General features: G+C 49.1%; 1 protein-coding gene across 1 annotated transcript in view; it reads left to right on the forward strand.

Annotated features, from left to right (window-relative positions):
- Nucleotides 1–25,244, forward strand: part of PRSS55 (serine protease 55) — a 95,456-nt gene extending 70,212 nt beyond the window's left edge. The window contains exon 4 of the mRNA XM_073335653.1: nt 23,446–25,244. The gene's annotated coding sequence lies outside the window, so the exon portion shown is untranslated. The remainder of the gene's footprint in view (nt 1–23,445) is intronic.
- The last annotated feature ends 319 nt before the right edge of the window (nt 25,245–25,563 follow it).

A 25,563-nucleotide genomic window follows, 5' to 3' on the forward strand; every position in this document is an offset into this window, starting at 1 on the left:
CGCTGCCCAGGACTACTGTAATGAAGTAATTAACCATGAGAGAAGCATATTTTTGCATGGACTAGCTGTGTACCCAGGGTAGCATGCTACCTGCTTAGCCATTATTAAGTCAGTGTCCTGCAGGTATCTTAGCTGAAGTGAGTCTGAGGGTATGTCTACACTGCATTGTAAACCCAAGTCTGGGACCCGTGCTTATCAGTGTTTCCAAGCCTGTGCTTGAGTGTCCACACTGCATTGTAAACCTGGGTTTACACTTGCTGGATCTGGGCCTCACACCCGTGCTAGCACATCTGTACTGCATTACGCAGACCACCTCTGTGGCTTGAGCTGCATCTGCACTGCAGAATGACCAGGCTTGGACCCGAATCTCAGCTGAGTAGTAGGAGCCTAGGATCTGGGTCCTGAGGGTTTGCTGACCCAAGTCAGACTCATTTGTGTGTGGATCGAATGGGCTTGGGCTTCGCCCTGTGTCAGAGCCCGGGTTTAGGGTGCAATGTAGACATGCCCTAAAGGAGGAGGGGGAGGAGAACATTATTAGGACAAGGCGGAGGGGTGCCAGGGACAAGGTTACCTCAGTGGGGTGAATGACTTCCATGCAGGGATATACAGCACCCTGCATTCAGAAATAGCAACCCCGAGAGGGCCACCGGGTGCTTTGGTCCCAATCCTCTTCCTCTGCATAAAGCTCCAGCTTCTCCTCCTCACCTTCAAAGCCCTCCACAGCTCGGCCCTGACCTACCTCTTCATCGTTGTGCCTGAAGCCCAGGCTCTGCTGTGTTCTGTGTCATCCTACTCAGTCCTCACACGATGCTGAAATCATCCATTGTCCAAAGTGGCAGCTGAGTTTAAGCCCCCCAGGGCAGAATTTATCCCCATAGCCTTATCACGATGATCTCCTGTGCCTTCTCCAGCAGCTTTCCCCACCTGATCGGGGCAAACCAGCTGAGCAGCTTATTCTGAACTGTTTTGTCCGCATCGGACCAGCGTCGGGCATCATTTGGCATCGCACCAGCAGCGGTGACACCAATTATTTGTGTCAGGTCCCCTCCTGAAGCAGGAGATGTATGAAATCTAGCATAGATGATCCATCAAGACCTGCCATGGGATTTTGGACTTCTCACCTTGACAGGGTACTGAGTAAACACAGATTCTCCCAGGACAGACAGGTTATGGAGGGTGTTCTATCATCCCAATTGGTGCATCAACAGATGAAACTGAAAAATGATGCCAGGGTGCTTTTGGCTTTGGCCTTTTGGCCAGTAAAAGCAATAGAACAGAATTCCCATAACACATTTCGCTGCAGGCCCCCAGCTATTGGTATTTTATTAATAATGATTCATGATGAAGAGAAAAAGATTGTTTTACAACTAATAAAACAGGGCCGCGGTTTTTTTTTCTTTAAAGTCAGTCGAGGCGTTTGTTTAACCTTTTAATGCTGACATGGCATGTTGCAAGTGGCTGCTTTGAGCAGAGGGCTGTTGTATTCTCACCGTGCTGCGAACCTTTCTATCAGCAACCCTTGTGGGTTTCTCAGTGGGAATGTTGGGGGTTTGGGGGTATCGCCGTTATTCACAGGTATTCCTTTGCCTGTTTGAAAAAGTACAAATGTTCCTTTATTATTATTATTATTTATCATTATTTATTTCTTTTTTGCAGTAGTAGCCATTGTGTCTTTATTCCCCTCTGAAGGTATCGCCTTGCAATTGTGGCTGTCATAAATATAAAGGGAAGGGTAATCACCTTTAAAATCCCTCCTGGCCAGAGGAAAAATCCTTTCACCTGTAAAGGGTTAAGAAGCTGAAGGTAACCTCCCTGGCACCTGACCAAAATGACCAATGAGGAGACAAGATACTTTCAAAAGCTGGGAGGAGGGGAAAAAAAAAAGGGTCTGTGTCTGTCTGTGTGATGCTTTTGTCGGGGACAGAACAGGAATGGAGTCTTAGAACTTAGTAAGTAATCTAGCTAGGTATGTGTTAGATTATGATTTCTTTAAATGGCTGAGAAAATAGCTATGCTGAATAGAACGAATATTCCTGTCTGTGTGTCTTTTTTGTAACTTAAGGTTTTGCCTAGAGGGATTCTCTATGTTTTGAATCTAATTACCCTGTAAGGTATTTACCATTCTGATTTTACAGAGGTGATTCTTTTTTACTTCTATTAAAAGTCTTCTTGTAAGAAAACTGAATGCTTTTTCATTGTTCTAAGATCCAAGGGTTTGGGTCTATGGTCACCAATGCAAATTGGTGAGGATTTTTACCACACCTTCCCCAGGAAGTGGGGTGCAAGGGTTGGGAGGATTTTGGGGTGAAAGACGTTTCCAAACAACGTTTTCTCAGGAACCCAGATAAAGTTTGGTGGTGGCAGTGGAAGTCCAAGGGCAAAGGGTAAAATAGTTTGTACCTTGGGAAAGTTTTAAGCTAAGCTGGTAAAAATAAGCTTAGGAGGTTTTCATGCAGGTCCCCACATCTGTACCCTAGAGTTCAGAGTGGGGAAGGAACCTTGACAGTAGCCCAACTAGTTTTAATCTAGCTGTCTTAAGCCATAGCCACACGACCGGCAGTGCAGGCTGTGCAGTCCCCCCCCCTTGCCCCCCAGGCTGCTGGGTAATGACTTGGGCAGCTAGCCCATGCTGGAGCCTGCATTGCCACGGCTTTGCTGATCTGGGCCCCAACTAGCTCGAATAATGCTGGCTTGGGGATGGCTACCTGAGTTGCAGTCGCACCCCCGGGATCCTACTGTAGACAAGCCATCTCTCCGCCTCTGGGTACGAGTGCACACATGCACAGAAAGAAGCTTGAGCTACTGTAGGTCTATATCATCCCCTCAGGGGGTGTTATTGTGATGTGGACTAGCTACATACCTCAATAGAGAGCTTCCCCCACAAAACTGTATCCCTCCCTGGAGCCTTCAGAACGCCCTCTGCCTGTGGGTCCTGCAGGTGTCCAGCTTTGTGCTCTGCAAAGGGGCAAGCCAGGCCATAGGGGATGGAGTCAAAGGGGTAGCCACTCTCCAAGGCATTGCTACCCCCCAAAACCCTGGGGGATTTAGTAGGTAAAATAAGGCTGGTCATGGAGTCCCTGGGTTCCTGAGGCGGTGGTTGGTGGGACACTTCCTGCAGGGCCATGCTGTCAAGGAGCTGAAGGGGATGAGCCAAGACCCAGTGCAGAGCCACAGGGCTTGCAGGTGGGTGGCTCTGGCGTCCACAAGTGCCCCATGCAGCTCGTGAGGGATCTTCTGGTTGGTGGAATTCCCCAGCCCGCTTGGGGAGGCAGGAGGAGAAATTTGCTGGACACTCTGCCACGTCCACCCTTGTGTGCTGAGGAGTGTGAGGCTATAGGGCAGTGTGGGGGATGCGAGTGACGAGGATTCCCGTTGGGGCTCGGATGGGGCAGGGCTGTGCCAGTCGATCCTGTGGAAATTCTAGGGAGGTGGCGGGGGTAAGGAGCCACGGGAGGTGTGTGGGCCTGCAAGGGAGGCAGGGAGCCTGAGTGAGGCTGTGGAGGGTGGGATCACAAGGGAATATGGGTTGTGCATAAGGATGATGGAGGGTAAAGTGGGGACTAGAAGTGGTGAGAGGAGTCCCAAATGACTCATCCGAGCAAAGCTCCCCTTCCAATCCAAAACCCCCGCCCAACTCCTACATATCCCTACTCACCCTGATCCCCATCTATACAGCCATTCACCAGCGCCTCACAGAGCTGCTGCATGGTTTGCAGAGGGGTGGGAGTTGATCGGGGCATGGGGGGAGCCAAGAGGTAAGCAGGTGTGAGAGTTGGGGTGGGGAAGGGGCTGAAGTAGAGGAGGGTCTCAGTCTGTATGTGGGTGAGGGGAGCCCAGTGTCTTGACCATCACTGCTTGGAGGGCTCCCCAGTGTCCTGCCGCGGAGTCCGTCCAACACTGGACCCAGCATGCAGACACGCACGCAGCTCCCCCACGGCTGTTATGTCCCACACTGGGCAGTGGGCCCAGGGGAGCCAAGTGTCTCTGCCATAGCATAGTTCCACTGAAGATCAATCTAGATGCGGTCTCAGCGTTGGCAGTGGGAGGTCAGCATCATCCTCTCTCATGCCTGCCCTCCTTCATCACTGTCATCCCTTTCTGTAGGCCCAAGCAAGCTGTTTCCCTGCCCATGTCAGTGTTACCCCACTTTCCGTGGTTACAAATCACTTGCGTTGCCAATGCAGAATCATAATGCAGAACGTATGGGAAAACAGTAGTAACACCTAGCTCTTACTAGTGGATTTCCAAGCATTTTACAAAGGAGGTCTTTTATCATTATCCCCCATTTTACAGAAGGGGATACTGAGGCACAGAGCGGGAAATGACTTGCCCAAGGTAACGCAGCAAAGCAGCAGCAGAGCTGGAGACTTGAACCGACGTCACCTAGGTCTCAGTCACAGGTGTAACTGAGAGAGGAAGATTTTGGTCTGTTGTTTGAGCTTGCTTTTCTTTTCTCCATCATCCCTGACTGGGGAAATCAGCGCGAGTTGGCAAAGCGTGGGCAGGGGGCATTGAGGCGTCAGTTTAGAAAGTTGGAAGGGCAGCATTAAGGGATTGAGGATGGAGTCCGGGAATGTAGTGGGCTGCAACGGATCTGGGAATTCAGCTGCAAGCTTGCAAAGAGAGTAGAAAGAGCCAAAGGATTGGAGTGTAGGGACATGGAAGGAACACACGGTGAGGCAAGGACTGAATAGTCTGTGTCCTGAACCCAGAAGCAGCTCCTCCATCCATTTACCTCAAGGAGGTGGCTCTTACCTTGGCAACCACAGAGGCTTGACACTTTTTCAGATGAAATCTGTAGATTTTGGAAAATACAACAAATTTAACGGGAAGATCCCAACTCCATGGTTCTGGTGGAGTTTCTTCTCCTATTGGATTTCCTGAGTTCTTGATCATTTGCAAATGAAAACAAACCTTCTGACCCATCCATAATATGCAAAGTCCATCAGCAGAGCTGCTCGTTATGGTGAAAAGGGTTTTAAAATGTGACGATTTTTTTAAAACTGTTTTTTCTACTTTATGTTTTGTCATTTAATCGTGGGGTATATGCGTGTGTGGGTATGTATGTGCATTCACACACTCTTTCTATGTGTTGGGAGGGCAGAATTAAACCTAATTAAAGTCTGTAAAAACCCAGTAAATCCAAGAGGCCAAGAACAAATATTATTGCCCCTTCCATAGATCATCTGTACACTGGGGTGACATAATAAATAATCCAGCCAAAGTTTTAAAGGTAAAAACCAGCAGACCATTAATAATAGCTGTGACACTATATATCAAACTGAAACCTTCCCATTACAGCTGATCCCCAGCTACTTCTGGCTGCCTATTTGCATTTCTCTGCATTGCTCTTTCTTTCTTTTTCTTTATATAATATTTTTCAGCTTTATAAATCTGGGCTTTCTTTCCCAACCTGCTGTACTTTGAACACAAGCATGGACAGCCAAGCAAAACTTAGACAGCACTCTTGAATTACAAATAAGTGAGACAATGGGACCGATCTCGCTTGGGAGATGTAAAAGTAGACCAGAGAAGAATAGACTCTCAGATGCATTTCAGATGGACTGGAAGATCCTACAGTGGTCTCGTCCATATCTAATTGACATGGTTCATTTACAGTGCTGTCTGTTGGAGCCAGCAACTGTGTAGTCACTGCACCATCCTGTGACTCAGTTTTCCTACCTGTAAAATGGGAATAACAATACTGACCTCCACTATAAAGTGCATTCAGATCTGCTGATGAACAGCGCTATGTAACAGCTAGCTATTATGATGTCTTGTTTTTTTATTGTAAGCTCATTGGGACAGGGGCTGGCATTTCCTAAATGTCTTTGCAACACTCAGCACAGTGGGGCCCCAGCCTGGTTCACCTCTGTGTGCTCCCACCATGCTTCATGATAAATGTTTATTGATAATAATGTAATTAGTAAGTGGGGTGTTTGCAATGAAATCTGAATCTACAGCCCCTGGCTCAGTGGCAGTTTTATTCCAAACTCACTGTGGGTTCTTTAAAATGTCTGCAAAAGTGCACAATGGTTTCATGAGCGATGGGATCAGCTGACGGTTCCCAGTCTAAACCCTCTCAGATGGGCCCTTTTGCAACGTGCCTGTTTGTCTGTCTCCCGAGCTACGTCTAGCAGGCCTAATATGCTATCACCACAGTATGAGGGAAATGATGTTGAAATATTGACAGTTGCCTTATTAGATCATGAAGGGCTAGCTGGTGAGATGTTTGGGCCCAGCTCTTCACAGATAGATAGGCAGCCAACTCCTACCTCACATCACGAGTGGTCTTTCTGACGTTAATGGACCGAGTTATGGAGCAGCTTCATAGCAGCTAAGACCACAAGGGGCTAATGGGCTCCCCTAATCTGACCTCCTGAATAACACAGATCAGAGAACTGCCCCAAAATAATTCCTAGAGCAGCGCTTTTAGACAAACATCCTATCCTGATTTAAAAATTGCAGTGATGGAAAATCCATCACGCCCCTTGGTAAATTGTCCCAGTGGCTCATTACTCTCACCATTAAAAATTTCCACCTTATTTCCCATCTGAATTGTCTAGGGTCACATGAGTAAGGTATTACTCCTGGCAAGGCAGTGTGGTCCAGTGACTAGGAAGCAGGAGATCTGCATTCATAGAATATCAGGGTTGGACGGGACCTCAGAAGGTCAGCTAGTCCAACCCCCTGCTCAAAGCAGGACCGATCCCCAATTTTTGCCCCAGATCCCTAAATGGCCCCCTCAAGGATTGAGCTCACAGTCGTGGGTTTAGCAGGCCAATGCTCAAACCACTGAGCTATTGCTCCCCCTTCTAGGGAATACCACTGACCTCATGTGTGACCTTGGGCAAGTCATTTCACCTGTTCAAGCCCTTGTCTGTGCAGACTGGAAGCTCTTTGGAGCTGGGGGCCGATTCTTATGATGTGTTTGTTCTGTGCTTAAGAGAATGGGGCCTGAGCTCATTAGAGCCTTTAGCTGTTACTGTAATGCTGCTCAGAGTATGAATAAGGGTATCCCAATCATCTGCCTTTGCACAGGTATTTGCAGTTAGTTAAACTCAGAATCTGGTTTATTCTCAGTGCCCTGTGTAGTAAAAATGGAGATGAACATACCAGGAAATACCGCAGATAGGGCTTGATCCAAAGCCACTGGGAATCTTTCCTTTGATTTCAGTAGACTTTGGATCAGGTCCAATGGGAGATAACAAAGGTTTTAAAGGACCACAACATTGTAGTCACCAAGAAAACTGAAAACGCACCAGTTTCGGCCAGGTGTCTCAGCAGCTTTTTGGATTCTAACTCCTAAACTCAATGCAAAATGTCAGGGATTGCAGACCCGCATAGACAGAAAGCAAAATGATGTGTCCGTGGCTTCCCCAGGGACGGAACCTGCTGGGGTTTGCCCGGCTGTGGGTCAGACATGACGTTTCTTCTTTCCACCTGATGAGAGAAGATTTTTTTGCTTTACCCTTATTATGTATCTTCATGCGCATGGGTTATTCCAGGGGATGACAGTCTGGGTCTCCAGGGAACGGTGAAATCCACCAATAGCAAGCCCTGCATGTGGATTCCCCCTCCTGGGAGGCAATTAGTGCAGCCTCTCTTTATGATGATGATGATGACTTTCTTGCTTTTGCCATGTGCATAATGCCCAGCTCCTAAGGGCTCCTTTGAATTCACTGCTTCATTGCCACAGGAAGGGTTCACCCTTTAACTGCCAAAGGGCACTGGAGCTCTTACGCCACCAATTTCGGTGGTGATCTGTGAAAGGCAGTGCAACTTCCGATGGACTCTGTCTTTTCTAGAGCAGGGTTCTCTGGCTCGAGCACTGTCTGCCTGGAGGAGTGGTTTATATACACCACTTCAGAGATACTGCTATTTTTAGTTTGCTCGCTTGAGAAGAGCTAGTGAGTGTAGGTCGGCCCAACCTGGACGTTACCGCTCCCACCTGCAGTGCAGTCATACCCTTAAAGGGGTCGTCAGGCCAGAGTCATGCTGGGGCATGGGGTGGGGCAGCAGGCTGTGGTGCCCCGGGACAAGAACTCAGCGTTCCAGGTGACCTTTGCCCAACACTGGCCCTCTTCTACCATCTCAGGGTTTTTGGCCACTGCCCATCGCCACAGAATCTGAGCGTCTTCCACATAGAGGCAGTAGAAAGGATTTAGGAGACCACACCTCCTTGACCCTGTTTGTACTGCAGAAGCACCGAGAGGCCTCAGTTGGAGATTCACAGGGATTACGTTGGGCGAGGCGCTGTTCATGCATGTACAGCTGTAGTGAACAGCCTGGTTTTATAAGGTGTTTTTTTCAGAAGCAAACAATCCCTGTCTGCACTGATTCAATAAAACCATTCTAGAGCTCTGCCATCGGTGGCCACGGTTCTGTTGCCACCAGCCTGGCTCCAACTCTAGTATGGATGGGGACAGACGGTATCTCCCCTCTACATCCCTCCAAAACATCCTCAGCTAAAACTAGTTTCTTTAAAATCCTTGTCTGCCTACCCCACCTCCACCCTTCTACCAATAGGATTGTTAGTTTTTCAGTGTTTTCAAGGCAGAAGGATCGTTTTCATCTAGCCTTGTTGACAGTATTGCTTGTTGTCTAGCCATGCTCATGGAATTAGCTTCCAGGTCCAGAAAGCTGTTACCGCTCTATGCATAGAGACCTAGGGAGTCATCTGGTCTGTCTCCCAGTCAATGCCGGCTGGTTCCCTCTTGTACATTTACAAGGTTAGCGTTCAATAGCCCAACTGATGGGGGCTCCCCTGGGAAACTATTCTACAACATCATCCGTTTCCTTGGCACAAATTTTCCCCTAGGATCCCAGTCAGCTTCCTCACATTCCTATCCCCACAACAAACCCACTCAAAGTATTCCCATCCTAGGTCTTTACTCCCTGTGAAGCTTTATAGGTTTAATGGGCTGGCTACTGAGCTCACGCGGCTCTAAATCAGGAGTAATGCTCCTGCTGTCAATGGCACTAAATGGGCAAACAGAAGAGCAGAATAGGGCCAGCAGGTTGGTTGTCTCTTAGCCACCCTCAGTTCTACTTTGCTCTTCGAATCTTTCCTCATAAGTTACCCGCTGTTGTCAGTTGTTGGCTGCGTGTACGTGACACAGGTACAGTGAAACATGTAGGCCTGTGACAATGACTTGGCTCAGTGAGCAGCCGGACCCTCTGCTCCCCCACCCTGGCCAGACAAAGACACCCGCTCTGTGACCCCCCTCTTTTATACACTGATGCAAGAAGTTACATGTAGCCCTTTTCCTTGTAGCTGTTGGTCCAATCAAACCATCTCTACCCAATAATCCTGCTCTTATCCTTAGGAAAGATCAGTGTGACCCTGTATCATCTTCGGGGAGTGTGTTTACACCATAACCTTGTATCGGGGTGTTGTGGTGCTACCCTTCTGGAATGTGTTTATGTGAATATTTGGTGCCTAGGAGTGTTTGTGTTTTTGCAACATCAGCCCTGGTCTTGCCAAGTTCATGTATTGAGCCGTGAACCTGCAAGCAGGCATCTGCTTTGTAACATATATAATATAGAACTTTTGCTCAGAGCTTGACTCTTGCTAACTTTGCTTTATAGCCGCAGCGCCTGACTTTAGTTCAGGCCTTAGGCCTTACAGCAAGCCCCTTATACCAGGCCTCATGTCTCAGGTTCTCTCTTTCGACTACATCCCTGTCCAGGCCCTTCATCGTTTTCACATAGCTGTCTGGAGAGACGGCATCCAGAAGTAAACATACTCTTCCAGGGACGGCTGTATGCAGAGCTGTCCCTTGGGTAGGGCGAATCGGGGCAACCACTCCGAGCCCTGAACTTTGGGGGCCCCCGTGGGCTGGTGTGATTGGCCGGTGCGGTCGGTGCCGGAAGAGACAAATCTGTCACTTCTGCCCCCCCGCCCAGGCCCCAGGCTTGGATTGGCTGGCGTGGTCAGTCCCAGAAGAGACGAATCCGTCACGTCCACTCCCCGCCCTGACCCCAGCTCCAGGCTCCGTGCACTGCTCCTTGCACATGCTGGTGGATGACCTGTGGTTAGCTGGTAGGGAGGGTGAGCAAAAAGAACATGCAGCACTTGCTGGGTTGGTCGGGATAGGAAATCTTCACCAGGATCAACAGATGAGAAGAGAGGCAGGAGAAAGAAGAGGGAGACCAGGGATGGAGAAGATGCAGCCTTGTGGTTTATTGGTTCATTTCTAGTATCTGCTCTGCCCTCCCCTCCTCCAAACAGTACGCCTGATGGCTTGTCCCCAGATGCTGCCAGCTGTGGCTCAAAGATGTTGCCAGAGATCCCCAGTCCTCTGTCTCTGCTCAAGAGATGTCATGGGAAGGTGAAGCTGATGAGATTAGAGCGGGAACCTTTCCACGGTTAGTTGGCAGTCACAAGAGACGTCCGGTGTAATTAAGTCAGTGTGGGTCAGTGTAGGCAACTGCTATGGAAGATGATAAAGATCCTATGCCTGCCTGGGCACATCTTTTCCACAAAAGCACAGACTTGTTTGTGCAGGGATCCCCCACCCCCCCGCCCGTTGCCAGCCCATTCTCTTCATGCGTGCGTCAGATATTTGTTTTAGACAGCACTAGTGATGTGAATCCTGCAGAAACAATGGGGCATGAGGAAGATGTTATGGAACAAGGGGTGTCCTCCTCCAGGTGGTATTTTGGGATGTCCCTGCCATTCAGTACAATCTGATCTGTTCATAAAGCAATGTAAGTTGGTCCTCAGCCATGTGTGGCTGAGCTCGATGCATAAACAATAGTCTCTGGCAGGGGCAGATTCAGCAGTAACTGGGGGCGGGGGGGGGGCAGTGGGACTGCTGTCTTTAGCAGGGAAACCTCAGTCCCTCTCACTTTAGTCTGGTGGTGGGATTTGAACCAGGGTCTCCCGGGAGCCGCTTCCAGCACTTCACTGGATTTGGGGTTCTACGGACTCCCAGGGTTTGAAACATGAGGATTAGCAAACCAAGCCATCCCCTCCAGTTTACCCCCTTCCCAGACCACAGGGGGAGCTGTCACATTACTAATCCCTGCCTTTTCAAAATTAAACAAAAGGGATTTTTTAACCTGACAAGCTCTTCGTTCACGTACATATTTCTCCTGCAAGCGTAACAGACCCAGCTCTGCCCTTCTGACCGCGGCAAGCCCCCCTCTCCCTGCACTAAAATCACTAGGAATTTTCAGCTCCAGAAGCATATAAGTGATTTAGGAGCTTGACTTCTACTTGCTTCCACTAAGACTTATGCTCCCCTCTCAGATCCCTGAGGTTGGCTGTCCATTTCCCTGGTGAAAATCCAGCGTGACTCTGCTGGAGTGACTCCAGTTGTGTGCAGTGCAATTGAGAGCAGGGTTTGGCCCCCAGTACGTAAAATGAAGCAGGGAGCTGCCAAGTCGGTGGCTCTTGCAAGAGAAGCAAAGACGCTTGGCCTCCATTTACGGCGGGTGAACATCGGGGGAAATGTTTGTCAAATGGTTCGGCTGAAGATGGACGGTATTGGTGAGTTTCAAGGCTGTTCTAATACAAGGGTAGTCTTATTGATAAAGCGTTAAGCAAGATCTCACAGTGTCTTGGCTAATTTAGGCCCACGCCCCTGTGTGTGCTCTAAACCTGATCCCCACATCCTAGTTTATTCTCCCATTGCATATTCTCTAAGGCCCAGGTCCCCAGAGGTATCCAGGTGCCTAACACCCATTGAAATCTATGGGAATTAGGCACCTAAATACCCTGGATCTTATGGGCCTACATGACTTGCCCAGGAGCACACAAGAAGGCTGTGAGACACCAGAGCATTGGACACAGGTCTCCCGTTGCCCAGGCGAACGCCTTAACCCCCAGCCTGTCCAGCACAGCTGAAGAGGCAACAAAGCTGTAGCCTTGCTGGCTTTTGTGGCTCAGTTGCACGTGGGTCTGGCCTGTGGAGCAACCTAGTCAGTGATCTACCTACAGCTGGCCTGCTCCCTGCCCTTGTGTGCAGGGTGTTGGAGAGACCCTGTGCAGCACAGCTCCCCTGGGTACTTGGAGCAGAAACCCCAGCTCCTACCCATCCCTCCCTTTTCTGCAGCCGTATTGCACCACTTCAGCTGGGCCAGACCCTGCAGCCAGCGGGCAGGAATTGGTCCTTTGCGTTTTAAACAGGGATTTAAAAAAAAAACCCACAACCAAAATCAATTGGCCACTGCGATCATCTATCTGATCTCTACAACACAGGCCAGAGAACTTCCCAGAAATCATTCCTGTATGAATAGGAACATATGCAAATCAGCCTCTCCGTACAACGTGCCCTTGACTATTAAGGGAATTAGCAAACAAACTTAGTGGACCACTCATAATTATTTCTGAGGACTCATGGAAAACTAGGGTGATTCCAATGATGGGAGGAAAAAATAAGTGTATTAGCAATGTGTGACAAAGGAAAGAGAAGGGATCCTGGCAATTACATCTATCCAGGGCTCAACTATGAACTGTGCTATGTACTGTGAAAACATGATCCTTGTGTGTGACAGCAGTGCGGCCCCATCGCCTCTCCGCCTCCCTCTGAGAATTATCGCTCCTGGCTGTAGCACTTGTAAGTAGAGCCCTGTGTTTGTTTGCAAATGTGAAATAAAATGAAAAACCCACTCGCCGCCATGGATCCTGTGGCTCCTGTCCTTCAGGGCTGGGCCCAGCTCCCTGCCCTGGGCATTGCAACCTGTACACAGGGTCACAGCACTGCTCGGGTTTGGCCGCCCCCACCCCTTCCATCCTGACCCAGGGGCACCGCAGGGCCAAATTTGACTGAACAGCGTCCACGCACTCAAATTCATGAGGGGGGGCAGCCAGGCCAAACCTGAGCTCTTCTGTGGCCCCATGTGCCAGGTTGCAATATCCAGAGCAGGGAGTTGGACCCAGTCCCATGGAACAGAAGCCATGGCTGCAACCCGCCCAGGGCCTTCCAACCCCCACACCCTCAGGGCAAGACTCAACCCCCTCCAGGGGGCAGGACCCAACTCCCCCAGGGCCTCCCTTCTCCCCCTTGGGGACAAGACCTGATCTCTCTCCCAGCCAGGCCTGCCGCTGCCCCCCGCCCCCAATCCCCCAATCCCAGGGGCAGAACGCAATCTTGCTTCCCTCCCCACCCCCACCCCAGGCTTTCTGGGTAAAATGGATAAAAATCACACACAATTCCTGAAAAAATAAAACAAAAATGTATACAAGATAAAGACTGTCACCAGGCTCTACTTATAAGCTTGCCTCCCTGGAGTAGCTAAGTACCTCACAGCCTTGCACGGATTTATCGTCAGAATCCTTCATCATTTATCATTATACAGATGTGGAAGTGAGACACAGCAAGCCCAAGCCCAAGGTCATACAGGAATTCTATGACAGGGCAGGGACTCGTACCCGGGGGGGGCAGGTCCCAAATGACGACCCCAGCCACGGGACCATCCTTCCTCTCAGCTAGCCGGGGTGCCCCTTTGCAGGAGTATACGCCTTGTCAGAGGCGCTGAGTGGCAGATGCAGTAAGCCCACTTCCATTGGTGTCGCTGCTGGGGAAAGCTGCAGTCCTGTACTTTCTGGGACTGACACTGAAGGAAATATCATCTCCAGGTGCCTGGTATACAGTGTGCCCTGGAGAGCTGGGTAGTGTGGGGACACCTCTGGGTAACAAGGCAGCTGTGTTATCCCATTACCTCCACCGCCCTAACCTCAGGGTAGCTAGAGGGCTTTACAACATCTGCCATCAAGCCATTTTGTGTACAGCCAGCACAGTGATACTCAGACCTCAGTGGTCCAGGAGCCAAATTAGCAATCAACATTCCCTAAAAGAGTGGTTAATAATTCAATCACAGGGTTTCAATGTCGTGTGCAGCAAAGAGCCACAGGAGACGCACTAAAGAGCCACTTGCAGCTCCCAAGCCTCAGTCTGAATGTCACTGATCCAGTGACTGTTTAACTCAAGAAAAGTTAAAGAAGTCGTGCAATGTGCAGAACCAGCTCTGACCATAAGAATGGCCACACTGGGTCAGACCAATGGTCCATCTAGCCCAGTATCTTGTCTTCCAATAGTGGCCAATTCCAGGTGCTTCAGAGGGAATGACCAGACAGGTAATCATCCAGTGATCCAACCCGTCACCCATTCCCAGCTTCTGCAGAATCCCATTGGCTAACTATAAGGTCCTGTAATAACAACAGAACCCTCCCTTCCTGCAAGGCAGCTGGGAATGTAAAGGACCAGAGCTGCACAGAGCACTGTGTGAGAAAGGAACCACCAGGCAAGTGTGATCACTGTGCTCCCCGTGTGAGACTGGTTTGTGATGGGCACACATCTGGAGAAGACCCCAAGAGTTAGAAAGCAGTTTTGTTTTATTTCAGTGGTTTGCGATCTCATTTTCCATCACATGCTTCATCATTTCACTTAACCCTTTACTACATAGTCTTTTTTTAAAAAAACCCAAACAACGTTCAAAGACAATTTGTCCTGCTTGCAAAGAAAACCACCCAACTATGTACAGCCAGACACATTTGACACAACTGTGGAAATACCATATTGTTCATAATTCCTCAGCCTCAACTCCGCACTAAAAGCGAGCAGCTATAATCCCCACTGGGGTGCTGACATGCGTTATCTTCCCAGCCAGCAAGAATGTGAGGGCTTTTTATCTGCCATTAGCATGCGTCCCTGTGGCAAAAGGAGAGGGCAGTGGCAAGATTTAACATGCAAGTGATTCATATCAGCCAAAGGGAAATGTAAACTTTTGTAGCATAGCAAGGGTGAGAAACATAATCACAATGTATCCTTTTTCCGTTCACAAAAACTCAGGGCTCTTGAGGGAGAGAAGACCGGAGTGGGAATCAGTGAAAAAGATCTGGTTCAACAACATAAGTCTCTGGGTCCAATCCTGGAACACTTCCTCATGGAAATAGCCCCACTGAAGTTGACAGGGTTGTTTGTGTGAGTTTGCCATAACAGGATTGGGCTCTTACGTGGGTGGATGTGCACGCTTTAGGCATTACGATGATATACAAACAGTGCAGAATTCAAATATCTGTGCAGGTTTTCTCTTTCATAGGGACAAAGTTGACATCAATGTAAATACAAGTTAAAAATAATTTTGTCATCCCATGTCCCCCTGCCAATTTTTGTGGTTTTACGGTTACATTTTAAAAAATACACCTCTAATAGGAAGTTCTCCCAGCTGTCTGTAATGAAGGATGTTCTCCTGGCTGGCTATGTGATGTCTGCTTTTGTCTACCTAGTTACAAGGGGTTAATTCACAATCATAAAGTTGGTGTGTCATAGGACACCACAGTAGTAAGAAAAATGACCGATGAGATGTGCTGTTTGTCTCTGACCCAGAAAGCAAGCTTGCTGGCTCCAGCTGTGCAAGGCACTTAAACGCATGCCTAACTTTAACCATGTGAGTAGTTAATGGGACTAGTCATGTGCTTAAAGTTAAGCACATGCTTAAGTGCCTTGCTGGATCAGGATCATTGGCAGCAGGCTGAAGGATCTGGAAAGGGGAAGTAGGAGTTCTGGAAGGAATAGCTAGACATTGCTCATGCCTGTCTTTTTGTGCTTCTTTAACCTGCTTGTAGAAGTGAGAGCGTACAGGCTAAGCCTTCTCTATTTATCTTAAGTTCTCTTGCTCAGTCTGAGACTTGAAACTCTGGGCCCGAGCCAGCAGACGTGCTTGTGAATGACTGATGTGATAGTCCCACTAACTACAAAGAGATGACCTCGGTGAATAAAGTTACTGCGGTGTTCGTCAGTTCTCAGCAGAAATGGGGACAGTGCAGTCTTGGACCCTGGAAGATCCATGCATTGGATTTCATGACCTTTGCAGTCACAACATAGTTCCAACATGCCAGTGTTTTCTGCTGGTGACATGTAACCTCAAACTTGACTTCGTACCATGCGGCAGTTAATCAATATTCATGTAGGGTGCAAGTCACATCTGTGCAGAGTCCCAGCATGACATATATGCACCACTTCATTCATACTTAGGCCCTCTAAATAAACTTGTCATGCATAGACCCTTGCACAGGAGTGTAATTTACCCCATAGACCAAGGCCCATATTCACTTGAGATGTAAGAACTTAGACCATCTGTTGTAATACTGGGTTCTTATAAAATGCAAGTCTGTTTTTGGGACAGGGGAGGGTTGGGTTATCTGATTTTTCTACATTTTTAAGCCCAGATTCAGTAAAGCACTTATGCACAGGGTCAGCTTTAAGCATGTGCTGAAGTCAATTAATTGTATCTGATTTAGAAAATAATCTTGAACGTGATGCTTTGAGGCCTTATTTTATTGTGGTTTGTAGATAGCTGCAGAAAATTGCCTACACACATTTTATCCATTTTGTGTAAGGCATTTTCACACTTTACCAATTTTTCTTTTTTCTGTGAATTTTGGTAAAATGGTTTTGTGTATCCCAAAGACGTGTAAAAATTGATATTTTCAAATCATGCTGAGGCAATGTCACCTCCTCTTGGAAATGGTTCTGTTTCTATTTCAAAATCGCCCCACCGACAAGAAAAGAAGTGTGAAATTTAGCTATATTTTGTTAGGGGAAATCAACCTAGTTCGCATATGTGACTCCATTTTGGGTTTCCTCTCGGCCATTAACTAGAAGCGAGCACATCACGTACCAAGGGAGGATCCTTCAGGGTGGACAGCTGGACAGTTTCAAGGTAAGGGAAACAAAGGAGACAGGAACCAGCCAACATGCCTGAAATAGTTGCAAAAAGAAAAGGAGGACTTGTGGCACCTTAGAGACTAACCAATTTATTTGAGCATAAGCTTTCATGAGCTACAGCTCACTTCATTGGATGCATAAAAGTGGAAAATAAATTGGTTAGTCTCTAAGGTGCCACAAGTCCTCCTTTTCTTTTTGCGAATACAGACTCACACGGCTGCTACTCTGAAACCTGAAATAGCTGCTAATTCAGCGTTTTTGCAGGGGGAAGGTGGCTGCAGGGGATTGGTACTAGATAAGGAGAAGGCCTGTTTATTGGTTTAGGCCCCCCGAGGCACACAGGCAGGATGTTTTGCCAACAGTATATAATCTTTGTGTAACCTGTAATCGGGGTCCCGTTCTGCTTAACAGAGCGGCACCACGCTCGAGCATAATGTAACCCTTCTGCCTGTCAGAGTTGGCAGCAACAAGGGCCGGGTTCAGTATCTAGGGGTTCCATTCCAATAACACAATGCACAACCGGCTCGAGCCCCCACCCAGTGACCTGGGACAACTATATACCACCCCCGCTGGGCGCCTCCAAGAGGCGATACTTCCCCTCTCGCAAGCACAGAGTCTGAGTGTAGCAAAAAAGCCTTTTAATAACAGAGAGAAACAATGTGGCATTATGTTGGGGAAACACCACCAACAGGATTCATAATACAACTCATGAGCAAAAAACCCACCCCAAGCAAATTGGGGCATGTCCTTTCCCTTTGGTTCTTGAGTCCAGCAACCCAAAGTCCCAAAAGTCCAACGACCCAAAAGTCTCTGTCCCTGGTCAGGGCAGCCCCAGAGTTCAAAAGTTTATCTGCAGAGTTTTACCTCCCAACCTGGGTGGAGATTGGGGGTGTTTAGGGCCCCTTACGTGGTCTAAAGCTGATTGCCCCACCTCCCCATGAGCTGCTCCAGACATCCAACAAACTGCTCTGCTCCACCAGCCGCTCTGCTTGCCGTCCCACAAACTGCTCCGCCATATATCTTCAGGCTCCCCCACTACTTAACACAACACGCAGTGATTTCAGCTCTTAGTAAGTTTAGCTCTTTTGTGATTTCAGTTTGTAGTAGGGGAGCCTCAGTGCTGGTGCACCATTAGCCCAAAGTGAATTCAGCTCAGCAGTCTGTAACTAGACTCCTAATAGAATCAAAATTAGCTCTGATATTCTACAATGGAGAGAGGAGGAAGTGCAATTAGTCTGTAATACCCCCACCAGCAAGCCCATATCACCAAATATTAATACCTGTCCTCACCTGCTCTCCATTCACTGGGAGTTGGAACCCATGACCCTTGCCTAGCGAGTGCTGATTAGTTGATAGTGAGTCCCTCCATCATAACAAAAGGCCAAGTACAGTTCCACTGTCCTTGATTCACATAATCAGGATAATAACAGTTTATTCCTGCCCCGATAACAGAGAAACTGGGGCTCCTACAGCAGCCAAAGTGACCATCTAGGCAGGGTGGGTGTGCCTATGCAAATGAGATCAGCCCCTAGAGTTCTTTTCCACAACCCACCATGACTCGCCACCAGATGTCAGGGTAGAGCTCATCCTGACTCTGCTTACATCAATAAACCTACAAACTTTGAGATACTCTGCAATCTGTCTTTATTTGGTTGCCTCAGCTTAGAAACAAACTGTACGTGTCCTAACTGGAATAATTCGTAACAGTTTTGGCGACCCAGATGGGACTCTAGGCTCGCCCTTGTAAGTGAAGCCACACTCCTTCCCTCGGACAACTTCAGCCGGCACCGGGTGAGTTCACCTTTGAGAACTCGGAGGAATGGGAGTGTGGGCTGTCGCTTAGGCGATAAGGTGGCACATTAGGCATTCTTTTGGTAGCCCTAGAATGGGCTCTGGGCAGAGCGTGAGCAGGGGAACCCCTTTGGCTGAGATTCTCAAGAATTGGAAAAATATTTCTGGCACCCATGGGTTAGGTAAAAGGAGAGCTGTAATTTTGTGTAAAGTCAAATGCCAGCGCTGACTATTCAGACGCCCTTTGGATGGCCACCCGACGGAACTTTTGGGCAGGATGAATTAACCTGCCTGAGACAACAGCTGGAGGACAAGCATCCAGCTCAAATGGATTATTGGTATGTATAGGATAATTGGGCATATACCCGAGATAAGGGGCACCCCTCGACTTCGGGCTCTGGTACCAGATCTAAGGTTTGCATGCCGCTTGCGGGTTCCGCTCCGCCCTATGCTGCTTTCCCTCCTCCATCTCTTCCCCCTACTCCTGCTCCTGTTGCCCCTCTATACCCGTCTCTAACCCTACCCCCTGTTGCGCTTCAAGCACCCCTGATACAACAGCCCGTTGCGACGGGCACTGACCGTGTCACTACTATCACGGTCCACCACCCTTTTGGCCCTGGGGACCTGGTAACCTGGCAGTCACAGATGCCGAGGTTGCGCAACGATCCGGAAAGAGTCCCACAGACTATCCGTTCAGTCTTTACAGCATTTAACCCCAACTGGGCAGACGTCCAGGCTATTTTGCAAACCCTATTTACCCCTGATGAGAGGTATTCTATTCTAGACACTAATCGGCGTTGGACAGGGAACGCTGAGAATCGCACCCATTGGCCCGAAGCTGATCCAGGTTGGAATCCTAATGACCTCGATGGCTGGGCCCGCCTCTCAGCTGCCTGGGAATGGCTCCTGGAGAGCATCCATAGGGCGGGTAGTAAGACGGCAAATTGGTCAAAAATTAGAATGCTAGCAAGACCTAAATGAGCATCCGTCTGCATTTTTGGCCCGCTTGTTTAAGCAGGTTAGAATGTATGGGGGAGGGGTGGAGCCAGAAGCCGAGGTTAGCTGCACGATGATGGTCTCTCACTTTGTCGATCGAGCGGCGCCGGACATAAAGAAGTATTTAACTAAACATGTTGCCGATTGGCCAGGGAAACTCCTAAGCGAAGTAGTTCGCCTGGCCACTTTTGTGTTTAATGGTAGAGACGAGGAGAAAGCTAAGGAAAAACGTTAGCAAAAGAAGGAGGAAATAAGTATGTTGGCAGCCGCACTGCAGGTTTCCTTGGGGACTCAGCAATGGCAGGGACACAGGAATACAAGAGGGAGGGGACGCGGACGCGGAACAGGACGGGGAGGAGGCTGGGGTGGGACAAGGAATGGGAACTGTAATTATTGTAAGCAACCGGGGCACTGGAAGAGGGAATGCCCCCTGCTTCCATGAGGGGCTCCTTGGCAGGATCAGCCGGAGACTGGTTTTTCCTTTCCCCCTAACGCTCCCCAGGACTTCGCTAATCCCCAGTGACTAGAGGCGGAGATTTTGGGAGCCGTGGGAGAGTTGGAATGGGATCTTGGATTGCAGTCGCAAATTTACTTGAAAATTGGGGAACGGTTTGTGCCCTTTTTGGTGGATACCGGAGCCACCCTTTCCACTTTAACTTTTGTTCCGGGCTCTCTTTCTTTTACCAAGGTCTGGGTGCAGGGTGTTGAGGGCAACCCGTGCCTGGCTCCCCTATCCTGCCCCATCCCTGTGGAGCTGGGTTCTTTAAAGTTGTCACATAGATTTGTTGTCATGCCAGAAGGCCCCGCTAACCTTCTTGGGCGGGACGTGCTTAAAAAGCTGGGAGCCCACATATATTGTGCCCCCGACAGGCTTCGCATGTCCGTCCCAGACTCAGCAGTTGCTTCTCTTATGGTCTCAGTTACCCCGATTCCCGATCTCCCCACAGAATTGTCCAGCATTCCACCCAATTTGTGTAGCGTGAGTTCCACCGATGTGGGCCTCCTTAAATCAGCCGCTCCAGTCAATCTGTAGGTGAGGGATGGGCCGCCTCCCTCCGTAAAACAATATCCCTTGCCGAAGGAGGCGGAGGAAGGTATTTCCCTTCTTATCTCTAGCTACTTAACTCAGGAGGTCTTGGTTCCGTGCAGTTCTCCTTGTAATACTCCTGTCCTTCCTATGAAAAAGCCAAAACTGGGCCCAGATGGGCGCCCAGTTTATCGGTTCGTTCAAGATCTGCGTGCAATAAATAGTTATGTTATAACCCCCCACCCAGTGGTCCCTGATCCGAGTACTATCCTGACACTGATTCCCCAGTCGGCTACTTGTTTCACAGTTGTAGACTTGTGTGCTGCATTTTTCAGTATTCCTTTGCACCCCGACTCCCAGTATCTGTTTGCGTTCACTTGCGGGGGGTCAGCAGCTAACTTGGATGCGCCTCCCCCAAGGGTTCTCAGGCTCCCCCACTATTTTTTCCCGAATTCTAGTCGATGATTTGAAAGACATTGTTTTGCCTAGCATCTCTGTTCTAGTCCAATATGTGGATGATTTGTTGATTGCTAGCTCTGATTATAATGCATGTTTAGCTGATTCTGTTACTCTGCTTACTGCATTAGCTAATAAGGGCCACTGTGCATCTCCATCCGAGCTGAAGGTGTGCCGAACCCAGGTGATCTATTTAGGTTTTGTGATTCGGCCTGGAGAGCGTTTACTCTCCCCTGATAGGGTGCAAGCAATCCAGGATTACCCACGCCCGACTACAAAAAAGCAGTTGTGGGCTTTCCTGGGTGCTGCGGGGTTCTGCCGACCCTGGATAGTGGCCTTCGGGGAATTGGTGAAACCGTTAGTCCAGGCCACCACAACTTCTAACCCCGATCCTGTTCTCTGGACCCTGGAGATGGAAGCCGCTTTCACATCCACAAAGAAAGCCCTGATCTCTGCACCCGCCTTGGGACTCCCGGATTACAGTAAACCATTTTTTCTCTTCAGGCACGCGCAGCGGGGAGTGGCCAGCGGTGTCCTATTGCAGTACCTAGGGGATCGCCCACACCGCATAGCTTACTATTCCATACAATTAGACCCTGTCATTCGGGAATCAGTCTCCTGCGTGCGGTCCATTGCCGCTGCGGCCCTTATGGTGGAACGGTCACGCCCTATTGTTCTGGGGCACCCTTTGACTGTCTTGGTCCCCCACGAGGTTGAGGTTCTCTTAAAACAGCATACAATGCAGGTGCTGTCTCCGCAGCGGGCCCACAAATACGAGCTGATTCTGCTGGCCGCTGACAACATCACCCTTTGCGCTGCAACATCCTCAACCCTGCTACACTGACACCCCTTCCGGAGGATGGCACGCCTCACCATGTATGTATGGACGTCATCGTTGAGAGCGGTAAGCCTCACCCGGATTTACGCGACCTTCCTCTGAAAAACCCGGACCTGTCCCTTTTTACCGATGGATCCTCCCTCTATTTGGAGGGCCAGCGGGTATCCGGCTGTTCCGTCACTACTCAGACAACCGATGTAGAAGCAGCCCCCCTTCCACCTTCCTTTAGTGCTCAGGGCGCGGAATTGCACGCTCTTACTAGGGCTTGCTTGTTGTCTGTTGGGAAATCTGTTACCATTTATACAGACTCTAGATATGCCTTCGGGGTTTGCCATGCTACGGGCCAGCTCTGGAAACAGTGAGGGTTTCTAACCTCCTCAGGCACTAAGATTGCAAACGGCCCTTTAATCTCTGCACTTTTGGGTGCCATTCAAGGTCCTCTCGAACTGGCTGTTGTCCACTGTTATGCTCACCAGCAGTCTGAGAATCCTGTCTCTCAAGGTAATGCTTTGGCTGATGCAGCCGCAAAGACTGCTGCCCTTCAGCCCCTCCCGGTGTCAGCAACTCTTCTTTTGGATGCGTCCTTCCCGCCAATGGACTGGACGCACTTGTATGCTGATGTGCCGCCTGACAAGCTCCAGGACTGGAAACATTGGGAAGGTTCTGAAGGCATCAATAAGGTTTGGCGAATCGGGAACAAAGCTATTCTCCCCCATCACTATCTGCTCTCGGCCGCCCACTATTTTCATTCTTTGGGACATGCCGGCATTCAGGCCACTGCAGCTGCTATTCTTAAATGTTGGGCAGCGCCTCATGTCTATCCGGCGGTGAAACGAGTTCTTGGCTCCTGCTCTACTTACCTGGCCTTCTCTGCTCGGTCTCGGCTCAATGCCAACACTACGGGGGGAGACCTTGGGCTAACTTCCCATTTCAGCGATTACAGATGGACTATGCAGAAATGCCTAAAAGCTCGGGGTTTCACCACCTCCTTGTAATAGTGGATCAAATTTCCGGATGGCCTGAAGCAGTACCAACCAGAAAAGCAGATGCCAGATCTGTGGTAAAATTTCTACTGAAAGACATTGTGCCCAGATTTGGAGTCCCTGAAGTCATCGACTCAGACCGAGGATCACACTTCACTGCAAAGATTTTAGAGGAGCTGTACCAGTGCCTGGGTATTGTGCGACAACTCCACACCCCTTATCACCCCCAGTCAGCAGGGCAGGTGGAGTGCATGAATCGAACCCTGATGATGATGGTAGCAAAGTTTTGCAAAGAGACTGGACTGAAGTGGCCAGAGGTTTTGCCCATAGTCCTGTGGCACATGAGGCAGGCCCCACGCATGCCTCTGGGCTTGTCCCCATTTGAGGTATTGTTTGGGAGGCCGGCTTTCGTTCCGGGAACCTGTGTTCCCGCTCACACTAGCCTTTTGGATGGAGATGAGACCTTGGCTAGGTATGAAGCCAGATTACAAATAGAGCTCAATAACAACCAGTCTGCGGGTCAATTGTTTCAAACCACGCCATTGGGGTTACAGGTTCATCCCTTCAAACCAGGGGATTGGGTGGTGATAAAAAAATTCCCCCATACAGACCCCTTGGAACTCCGATGGGAGGGGCCATACCAGGTTCTGTTATGTACTTATTCTGCTTTAAAAGTTGCAGGTAGAAGTTCCTGGATCCATCACAGCTACGCTAAGTTGGCGCAGGGACCCCCGCCTGGGCCCGACGAGCTGTCTGACGAGCCGCCCCACGAATGAACACCACTGGCAGTCCCTGAGCTGAACTCCCCAACTATTGGGATCTCGAAACTCCATCAGGATTTCTTGTTTTCTTGTTACTTGGACTTATATTTGTTGTCCTGTTTTGTGTGTGTTACACAGGAGGATGCAAATACTGGTATGGGTGGCCTGTGGAATCCCCTCTCTATTCTCGAGTTCGGTACACAGATGGGAAGGCAACAGCTTCCTGGATTTAACCCCTGCTATAGCACAGAGGGTTAACCAAATGCGGTGTTGGGTCTGTATTCATACCCCCACGTACGTAGGTCAGGGAATCCCGTTGGTAGGGGTGCCTATCCCTCTCAACCAAACCCGCCTGGCCGGATTATGGACAGACACTCCATTTAACTGGAATGTTAAAATCCAAACTTGGTCTATTGATATGGTGGCCCAGGGTAGTTATGCTTTATGTATGTCACGACATAAGAATTTCGAAAATACAGTTTTTGTGGGTAACTTTGTAGGGTGCAATGATACCACCCGCATTAGCTCTGGTGCGGCAAGTCCCCCCAAGTATTCCAGGGTACGGTGACCGGTCCCTGAGGGATCAGGCTGGTTCTGGTTGTGCAACCACACGGCTTATAAGGTCCTCCCGGCAGGTTGGTGTGGTAAATGCACCTTAGTACCCGCTGTTACAGTACACCAGACCCTGGCCCAGGGAGAAATTCGGAGCGTGGTATGGAGGAACCAACGAAATGTCCCATTAAATCCTCTCTCTGAACGGCCTACAGGCTTTCACTCCTTTGTTCATTGGTTTTTGCCCTGGGTGGGGGTGAGTGAATTGGAAAAGGCTATAGTTAATATTTCTGCAGCCTTAGAATTAATGGCAAATGCCACCGCAGACGCCTTGTCTACCCTTCAAATTGAGGTGACTCAGTTATCTCAGACCACACTGCAGAACCGCTTAGCCTTAGACTATCTCCTTGCAAACCAGGGTGGGGGGTTTGTGCTCTTGCTAACTCAAGCTGTTTTGTGTTTGTGAATCAACACCGCAGGGTGGAAACCGATATCCACACCCTTATGCAGCAGGCCACCTCGCTTCACCGTGTCACCCTTGACGACACCAGTACCGGATTCCATGAGGCCTGGAGCTGGCTCACCTCCTGGCTGCCAGACTTGGGGGCTTGGGGAAGTCGTATTTTGTACCTCATTCTAATGGCTGTTTCTGTTTTTGTATTACTTTTTGTACACCTACAATGCTGTAGTATGTGCTGCCATCAAATTTTAATCTTGCATCGAGGTTATTCGGCCCCGATATAGTTTACTGATGTACATAAGAAAAGGAGGGACTGTTAGGAAAAATCAACCTAGTTCGCAAATGTGACTCCATTTTGGGTTTCCTCTCGGCCATTAACTAGAAGCGAGCACATCACGTACCAAGGGAGGATCCTTCAGGGTGGACAGCTGGACAGTTTCAAGATAAGGGAAACAAAGGAGATAGGAACCAGCCGATGTGCCTGAAATAGCTGCTAATTCAGCATTTTTGCAGGGGGAAGGTGGCTGCAGGGGATTGGTGATAGATAAGGAGAAGGCCTGTTTATTGGTTTAGGCCCCCCAAGGCACACAGGCAGGATGTTTTGCCAACAGTATATAATCTTTGTGTAACCTGTAATCGGGGTCCCGTTCTGCTTAACAGAGTGGTACCACGCTCGAGCGTAATAAACCTACAAACTTTGAGACACTCTGCAGTTTGTCTTTATTTGGTTGCCTCAGCCTAGAAACGAACTGTACATATCCTAACTGGAATAATTCGTAACAATTTCCCCAAAACAGGACCTCGGCTCAAGCTTGTTTTGAAAAGTTCCAGCTTCTGTTGTGACTATTTCACACTCCTTAGTTGGTAAGGAGTTTTAGTGGCACTGGGCAAATCTTTTACACTTTAAAGATGAATTTGATCAGTTATACTGGGGAAATAAATTATAGAACAAATACTGAGTGGTACTAAGTAATTGCAACTGCTTTTGATTTCAGAAGCACGGTGCCTCTTAGAATATTG

Source organism: Lepidochelys kempii, chromosome 3, assembly GCF_965140265.1.
Source record: "Lepidochelys kempii isolate rLepKem1 chromosome 3, rLepKem1.hap2, whole genome shotgun sequence".
Classification (NCBI taxonomy): domain Eukaryota; kingdom Metazoa; phylum Chordata; order Testudines; family Cheloniidae; genus Lepidochelys; species Lepidochelys kempii.